General features: G+C 40.1%; 1 pseudogene; it reads right to left on the reverse strand.

Annotated features, from left to right (window-relative positions):
• Positions 1-242: 242 nt before the first annotated feature.
• Positions 243-5,651, reverse strand: LOC122738612 (annotated as a pseudogene).
• Positions 5,652-7,576: the final 1,925 nt, after the last annotated feature.

The following is a 7,576-nucleotide window of genomic DNA, read 5'->3' on the forward strand; positions in this document are numbered from 1 at the left end:
AAAGACTACAGTATTCCCTTCCCCATTTCACAGAGGAGCATGCTGAGGATTGGTCCTGGGTCACACAGCCAGGACGTACCAAAGACCAGATTTGGGCCTGATTCCAAGTCTTCTGAACTCTGCTGGAGAGGGCAGCAGGTGACACAGGTCATACCCAGGGACCTCATTCAGCCTTCCATGTTGTGGAGGTAGAAGTTTTGCTGGGGGAAGGACCTTGTCATGCCAAGAGAAGCCAGTGATTTCTAGAAGGGATCTGGTGTGCAGTAGAGGGGGCAGGGGGGGAAGAAACTAGAGAGAACAGGGAGGTGCCCAAGGGAGAGGACCGACTGTTTGTTGTGCCTTGTTGTGGGTCTTGAGGGGGGGGCATGCACCTGGGCCCCCAAGGCTTGCTCTGCTGAACTCAGCTCCCTCCTCTTGTCCATGAGGTAGAAATGGAAGTTGACCCCTCTGCGATAGGAGGCATGCACCAGGCTGGGTGTAGTGCTGGACACAAAAGTGGGGGGGTTGGGGGCTGCAGTCAGGGAAATGAAGTGGCCCTGGAGGGTTAGCACACGACTCACCTCACTAAGAACTTCATCCACAGTCTGAATACCCTCTGGCGACACCATCTAGGGGTCTTGTTCCCCAGACAGCAAAGCATTCAGGGTACTCTTCTCTAGCACCACTTGAAAGGTGCTATTGTGGAAACAGAGAACTCAGGCATTCATTGTTTCCCAGCTCAAAGTGGGTACTTGAGCATAGCTGTCCTGCATGGCGGCCACCACCACTAGAGAGTAATCCACACTAATCACACTGAGTAAGCCCCCACACAAAAGCTCATAGCTCAGTACACTGTTCCTACAGCCCAGCACTGGGATCCGGTTCTCCGGCTGCAGTTCGGGCTCCAACAGGTTCTGGGAAGGCCTCGAAGTCACGGAACTACTCATAGTGGCCTGTGTCCAGTGCCGGTAGTGCTAGCCCCAGTACTGGCATTCCTGCTACTCCTATCCAAAAGATTTTAAAAGAAAATTAAAAAAAAAAGAAAGGAGGAAAAAAAAAAATATATATATATATATACACACACATATACACATATATATATGTACAAAAATAGTGATAGCAATGATTTGGTGAAAAAGCATTGGAAATTGAGAGGAGGCTGATCAGTTGGGAAATGGATAAATAAATTATAATATTGTTAAAAAATTAATTATTCATAACTATAACTAACCTGGAAAAATTATATATAACTGTACTTATGAAAAATTATTATATGAAAAATGATAAATTTAGAAAAATTATAATTGGGCTGTAAGTCCCATCTGGGTCGCCATTCAAATGTGAAATATTTTTGATGACTAGCCTAATTTTGGGGGGCTAAAGCTGACAGGAGGACTAATCTGGGACTTGTGACTATTTGGCTTTCTGACTGCGTTTAATTTAATGTGGGCCATTTATAAAGTTCCACCACACTGCTCCCAAACTGATAGACTAAAGATTAAGAAGCCTCTAACTAAATAATCAAAGCAGAGTTTATTTATGAGATACTATTTCAAATTAGGAATACAGGGAAATAAAGTGTACAACCTGACTGTTTTCCTGCGGTCTCTTTCCACTGTCTCTTTCGCACCTGCTGCCCCTTGAACTTCTTGAATATAAGGGCCTTAGCCTCCGGCCTCAGGGAACGTTACACTTTCCCTGGTCTGTATTAAGGCCTGTAACCTTGTCAGACCCGTCTCTAGTCTCCAATCTTTGCAGTCTCCTCAGCCGCCTCTTGACCTCTTCTTGTCTGTCTGATCCCCTGAGTCTTGTCTATCTAGTTTGTCCTTCTTTATCTAGTCCATCTCCTTCCTTGCTCTAGTCAGCCATTCTCCCCCTAGTCCGTCTCCCAGGTCTATATATACCTTTTCTTCTCTCCACTCAAATCTCGGGCTTCCTTCGCCCCCCACAGACCAAGCTAATCCACCAGCCAGAGCTGCGGCTGGGGGGGGGAGTGCGCTCCAAGTTTCACGTGCCTCAGCACAGGGTATCCGGGATCCATTCAGGTCAGGGGGAGCTGGGGGCTTTTTTTCCCCCCAGCTGTCTGACCTGGCATCTTGTATAGCCCACGGGGCTTTTTCACTCAGCTGAAGCTGAGGAGGAGGGGGGAGACCCTGAGGGCCTAAGGCTTTCTAATCTCTGCCTAAAGGTAGGGTCCCCAAATCAAAATAAATTTCCACAGTATATGATTATGATGGAATACTATTGAATTAAAGAAATAATGAGCAGGATGCTCTCAGAAAAACTTGCAAAGACTTACATGAGTTAATGCAAAGTGAAATGAGTAGAACCAGAAGAACATTGTACACAATAATAGCAATATTGTAGAAAGATGAAATGTGAATAACAACTATTTTCAGCAATACAAGGATCAAGATAATTCTGAAGGACTGATCAAGATAATTCTGAAGGATAATTCTGCTATCCATCTGAAGAGAAAGAAATGATGGAATCTAAATGCAGAATAAAGCATGTTTTTTTCTGTCATAAAAGTATTTTATTATTTTCTAGTTAAAAGTAGAGATGGTTTTCAACATTTGTTTTTATAAGATTTCTAGTTTCAAATATTCTCCCTCCCACCCCTCCCTCCCCTTCATACCCACTCCCCAAGACAGCAAGCAATATGATATAGGTTATATAGGTACAATCACATTAAACATATTTCTGCATTAGTCATGCTGTGAAAGAAGAATCAGAGCAAAAGGGAAAAACCTCAGAAAAGGAAAAAATAAAGTAGAAATAGTATGGTTCAATCTGCATCTAGATTCCACAGGTTTTTGTTTTGTTTTGTTTTGTTGTTGTTGTTGTTTTTCTGGATTTGGAGTGTATTTTCTGCCATGAGACTTTTGGAACTATCTTGGACCATTGTATTGCTGAGAAGCTTCAAGTCTATAACAGTTGATCAACAGACAATGTTGTTGATACTATGTACAATGTTCTCCTGGTTCTGCTCATCTCACTCAGTATCAGTTCTTGTAAGTCCTTCCAGGTTTCTTTGAAATCCACCTGCTCATTGCTTCTTCACATTGATTTTTTTTAAAACTTTGTGTTCTAAATTTCTCCCTCTCTCCTAAACCTTCCCTATGGAATCAAGCAATTCTATATAAGTCATACATGAGTAGTTACGCCAGTCATCTTCACATTAGTCAAGCTGTGAAAGAAAATAGACAATAACTTTAGAAAGAGAAACTAACAAATAAAATTATACTTCAATCTGTATTCAAATGCCATCAGTTCTTCCCTTGTTGATGGTTTGCATTTTTCATACGTCTTTCTGATGGCATCTTTTCATCATTTCTTTCACAGACACTATTGCTAAATGTATTACCCTCCATCCTATTCCTTCCCCTTGATATTTACTCTATTTTTTATCTTCTTTCACCCTATCCCTCCTCAAAAATGTTTTGCTTTTTACTGTCCCCTGCCCCACTCTGCTCTCCTTTTCTTCACCTCTCCCCCCTTTTTCTCCTTCCCCAACCACTTTCCCTCAGGTCAAAATATATTACTGTGAGATTTAAAATTGGATATTAGATCATATATCTCCCCTCTTTAACCTTTCCCTTAATTGAAGCTTCTGGTTTTCCAGTTAGAACTTTTATTGTGTGGTAGTTACCAGGTGATGTTGATTAGAGGGATAGGAAAGTAAAAATACAAAACAAATCATCTTAAGTCTAAGCTTAGTCTATATTCCATATAAGACTCACCAAAAGCCCAAGGCCACCTTTGGGGAGAGAGAGAGACTGAGTCAAGCGTGTGCTGCTGCTAACCGCGAGTCGGGCAGAGTCGAACTACAGTCAGCGTCTGTCTGTGCAGCGCAGTCAGGAGACCAGCAGAGCAGGAAAAAGCTCCCATTTCCGTTCTCTCCTTGCCTTTTAAGCTAGCATCCCGGAAGTCGAGTGCTTAGCAGGCAGTCTGGCATGCGTAGCTCATGACGTTGGTCTCCTCCCCAAAAGGGTGGTCCTTAAAAAAAACTGGCGTCTCTCCATTATCGCTGACTATTAAAACTTTTTACCACATTACTATACCCACTGGAGTAGAAAAAGCACCAACCCTGGACCCAGGAGCCCATGAGCCCAAATCCAGCCCCAGACATAAGCCACCCCACTCTGCCTGCCTCACAAAAACCAAGGATAAATGCTTTACAGATAGTATGTCTTCATATTCAATTCACACCTGTGCCCTCTGTCTAAGAATATTCCTTTCAGCTGCCCTAATACTGAGAAACTTCTTATGAGTTGGAGTTATTATATTCTCATATAAGAATGTAAACAGCTTATCCTTTTAATGTCCTTCATGATTTCTTTTTCCTATTTACCTTTTTATGCTTCTCTAGGGTTTTGTATTTGAAAGTCAAATATTCTATTCAGTTCAGGTCTTTTCATGAAGAATGCCTGAAATTCCTCTTTTACATTGAAGTCCCATTTTTTCCCCAGAAACATAGTTAGTTTTGCTGGGTAGGTGATTTTAGGTTGTAGTCCCAGTTCCTTTGCCCTCTGGAATTTCATATTCCATGCCCTCCAGTCCTTTAATGTAGAAGCTGCTAAATCTTGTGTTAACCTGACTGTGGCTCCACCGTATTTGAATTCCTTTTCTCTAGCTGCTTGCAACATTTTCTCCTTGACCTGGGAGTTCTGGAATTTGGTTGTAATATTCCTGGAAGTTTTCCTTTTGGGATCTTTTTTAGGCGGTGATCAGTGGATTCTTTCTATTTCTATTTTACCTTCTGCTTCTAGAATATCAGGACAATTTTTCCCAGATAATTTCTTGTAAAATGATGTATAAGTTCTTTCCTTGATCATGGTTTTCAGTTAGTCCAGTGATTTTCAAATTATCTCTCCTGGATCTATTTTCAATGTCAGGTGTTTATCCAAGGAGATATTTCATATTGCCCTCTATTTTTTATTTAATTGGATTTGCTTTACTGTGTCTTGGTTTCTCATAAAGTCACTATCTTCCATTTGTTCAATCCTAATTCTTAGGCAATATTTTCTTCAGAGAGCTTTTGTATCTCCTTTCCCATTTGGCTTTTCAAACAGTTGATTTTTTTCTCTTGACTCTTCTGACTTGCTCTCATTTCTCTTTCCATTCTTTCTTCTATGTCTCTAAATCTTCCTTCTATCTTTCTTGCTTTCTCTTCAGAGTTCCCTTTGAGTGCTTCCATGGCTTGAGACCAATTCATATTTTTCTTGGAAGCTTTGGATGTTGGAGCTTTGACTTTGTTATTATCTTCTTGTGAGGGTGTATTCTGGTCTACTTTGCCCCCCAAAAGCTGTCTGTTTCCTGCTATCTTTTTTGCCTACTCATCTCAACTCAGAAGCAGATGTCTGATTGAAATCTGATTCTCTGTCTTCAGAAGATTGGCATACCTGTGCCCTTCCCACACTGGGCCACCACCACTCAGTTTGGCCTACTGGTACAGAACCAGTGTGGTTCATTCCAACCCCAGCAGAGACTGCAGCCACTTCACCCTGGCCAACTGTCGAACCCCCTAACTGATCTGCAAGCTGAGCCTCAGAAGAAGAGGCTAACGCTGAAGACTCTGAGGCACTGGAGGCATGGTCTGTTCCTGGCTTAGTCCAGGCCAGCCACTGAGCTCCTCTCTCAGCCCAATTGGCAGGTGATCCCATTACCATCTTTGGCTGGAAAAAAAGTCTCACTTTGATCTTCTGTGAGTTAGGCTGCTCTGGTTTGTTTTTGTTTGTTTTTGTTTTTGTTTTTTATGGCATTATTTGGGAGTGAGTGGACAGGTCTATCGAGAGCTTACTGGAGTCACAGCCTCTCCTCTGCCATCTTGGCTCAGCCTCCATCATTAATTCATAAAGCATGTTTTTTAAACTATTTTGGTCTTTTCTTTTACAACTTGAGTAACATAGAAATATGTTTTGCATGACTGCACAGGTATAACCTATATCAAAATGTTTGCCTTCTCAATGAGGGAGAAAATAATTGAAAATAATTTGAAGCTCATTTTAATAAAGAATATTAACATTGTTTTACTTGTAAATTGGGAAAATAAAATATTAAGTAAATATTTTAAAATTTTCCCAAGCACTGGAGCCAGCCTCAATTCTGCTAAATGGGTTGAAGACAATTTTTTTCTTCCCTTATTGAAAAATAGGAGACTTGGCCTCCTCCATTATTTGTGGTACTTTCCCCATTTTCCATGATCTTACACATATTACAGACAGTGGCTCAGCAATTGTATTTGCCATATACTTAGGACTAAAGGATTTGTCTGATCTTGTCCAAAAGTCTCCTTATGTTTTTGCTGAACATGTGATATCTGTCCAATTTAAAGTTAAGTCAATATCGGCATGCTCACTAGAAGCTGAACAAAGCATAAAGAAGTAGCAGATGAATGAAAGACACCGTTCTAACTCTTTTTCAGAGAGGCAAATCAAGAAATTGGTTACAATCTCAGCAAACACTGGGAATACAATTGTGGTGTGTTCAAAATTTTCAAACGTGTCAATAATAATGGTAGAACAATGCCAATTTTTTAAAAAAGAAATTATGGCACACAGTAATAGCTATCCCTATAATGAGAGGATATGATTAACTTAAATTGGGAGGAAAAAGGAATTTGATTTGCCAACCCAGCCAGGTAAGTACAAGGGTGCTTGCTGAGCTTTAAAAGACAAGCGCTAATAGGAATGAGGACCCTATTTGCCTGGCAGAAATTTAAAGTTGGAAGAAATTTAAATTGAAGGTAATTCTATCAAGACTAAGACATCAAAATGCAGGAAACTATGGAGAGCTGACTGTCCAACTAACATTGATTCTCCCCAACTTCCATATTTTTTTTCTTATCTGCTTTTACTACTCTTGGCATGGTAATTGCTGGCATGGGTAAGTGTGGAGTTCACTAAACTCCGCTGTATTTCAGCTAGTTCTACCAGCCTATGAGAACATGTAAACTATTTTCCATTATATAGGACAGAGAGCTACAGATATTCTATGAAATGACAAGATTATAAAAACTATTCCAACATAGGATAGGGTGGCAAAATATATTTTAAATAATAATTGTTTTTTGTTCCATCATTTCAGTAATATCTGACTCTTCATGACACCATTTGCAGTTTTCTTTCCAAAGCTACTGGAGTTGTTTTTGATTAACTTCTCCAGTTCATTTTACAGATGGGAAAACTGAGGCAAACTAGGTTAAGTGACTTGCTGAGGGTCATATAGACAGTAAGGGAGTGAGACAAGATTTCAATTCAGGAAGATGAGTCTTCCTGACTCCAGAGATAATGTTCTATTAACTTTGCCACCAAACTTCCCCAAATAATATTTAGGATCAAGAAAAGATACATAATAAAGGCTTACAAACAATTCAAAAACCTCATTCTGTGAATAATGAAGAGAAATACAAGTCACCAAATACAATGGGCACAAAATATTCCCTAAAAATGAATTCAACTATATGCTCAAAAAGATGAGCTACTTGACCAAATAATAATATAAGAAATAGGGATATGAGTGTAATCAGATCATCAGTAGGGTAGAGAAGTGGTTTGAATAACATAAAATTTTACAAAACAGTAAAAATGAGAAA

This window comes from Dromiciops gliroides, chromosome 2 (assembly GCF_019393635.1).
Source record: "Dromiciops gliroides isolate mDroGli1 chromosome 2, mDroGli1.pri, whole genome shotgun sequence".
In the NCBI taxonomy this organism is placed as follows: Eukaryota; Metazoa; Chordata; class Mammalia; order Microbiotheria; family Microbiotheriidae; genus Dromiciops; species Dromiciops gliroides.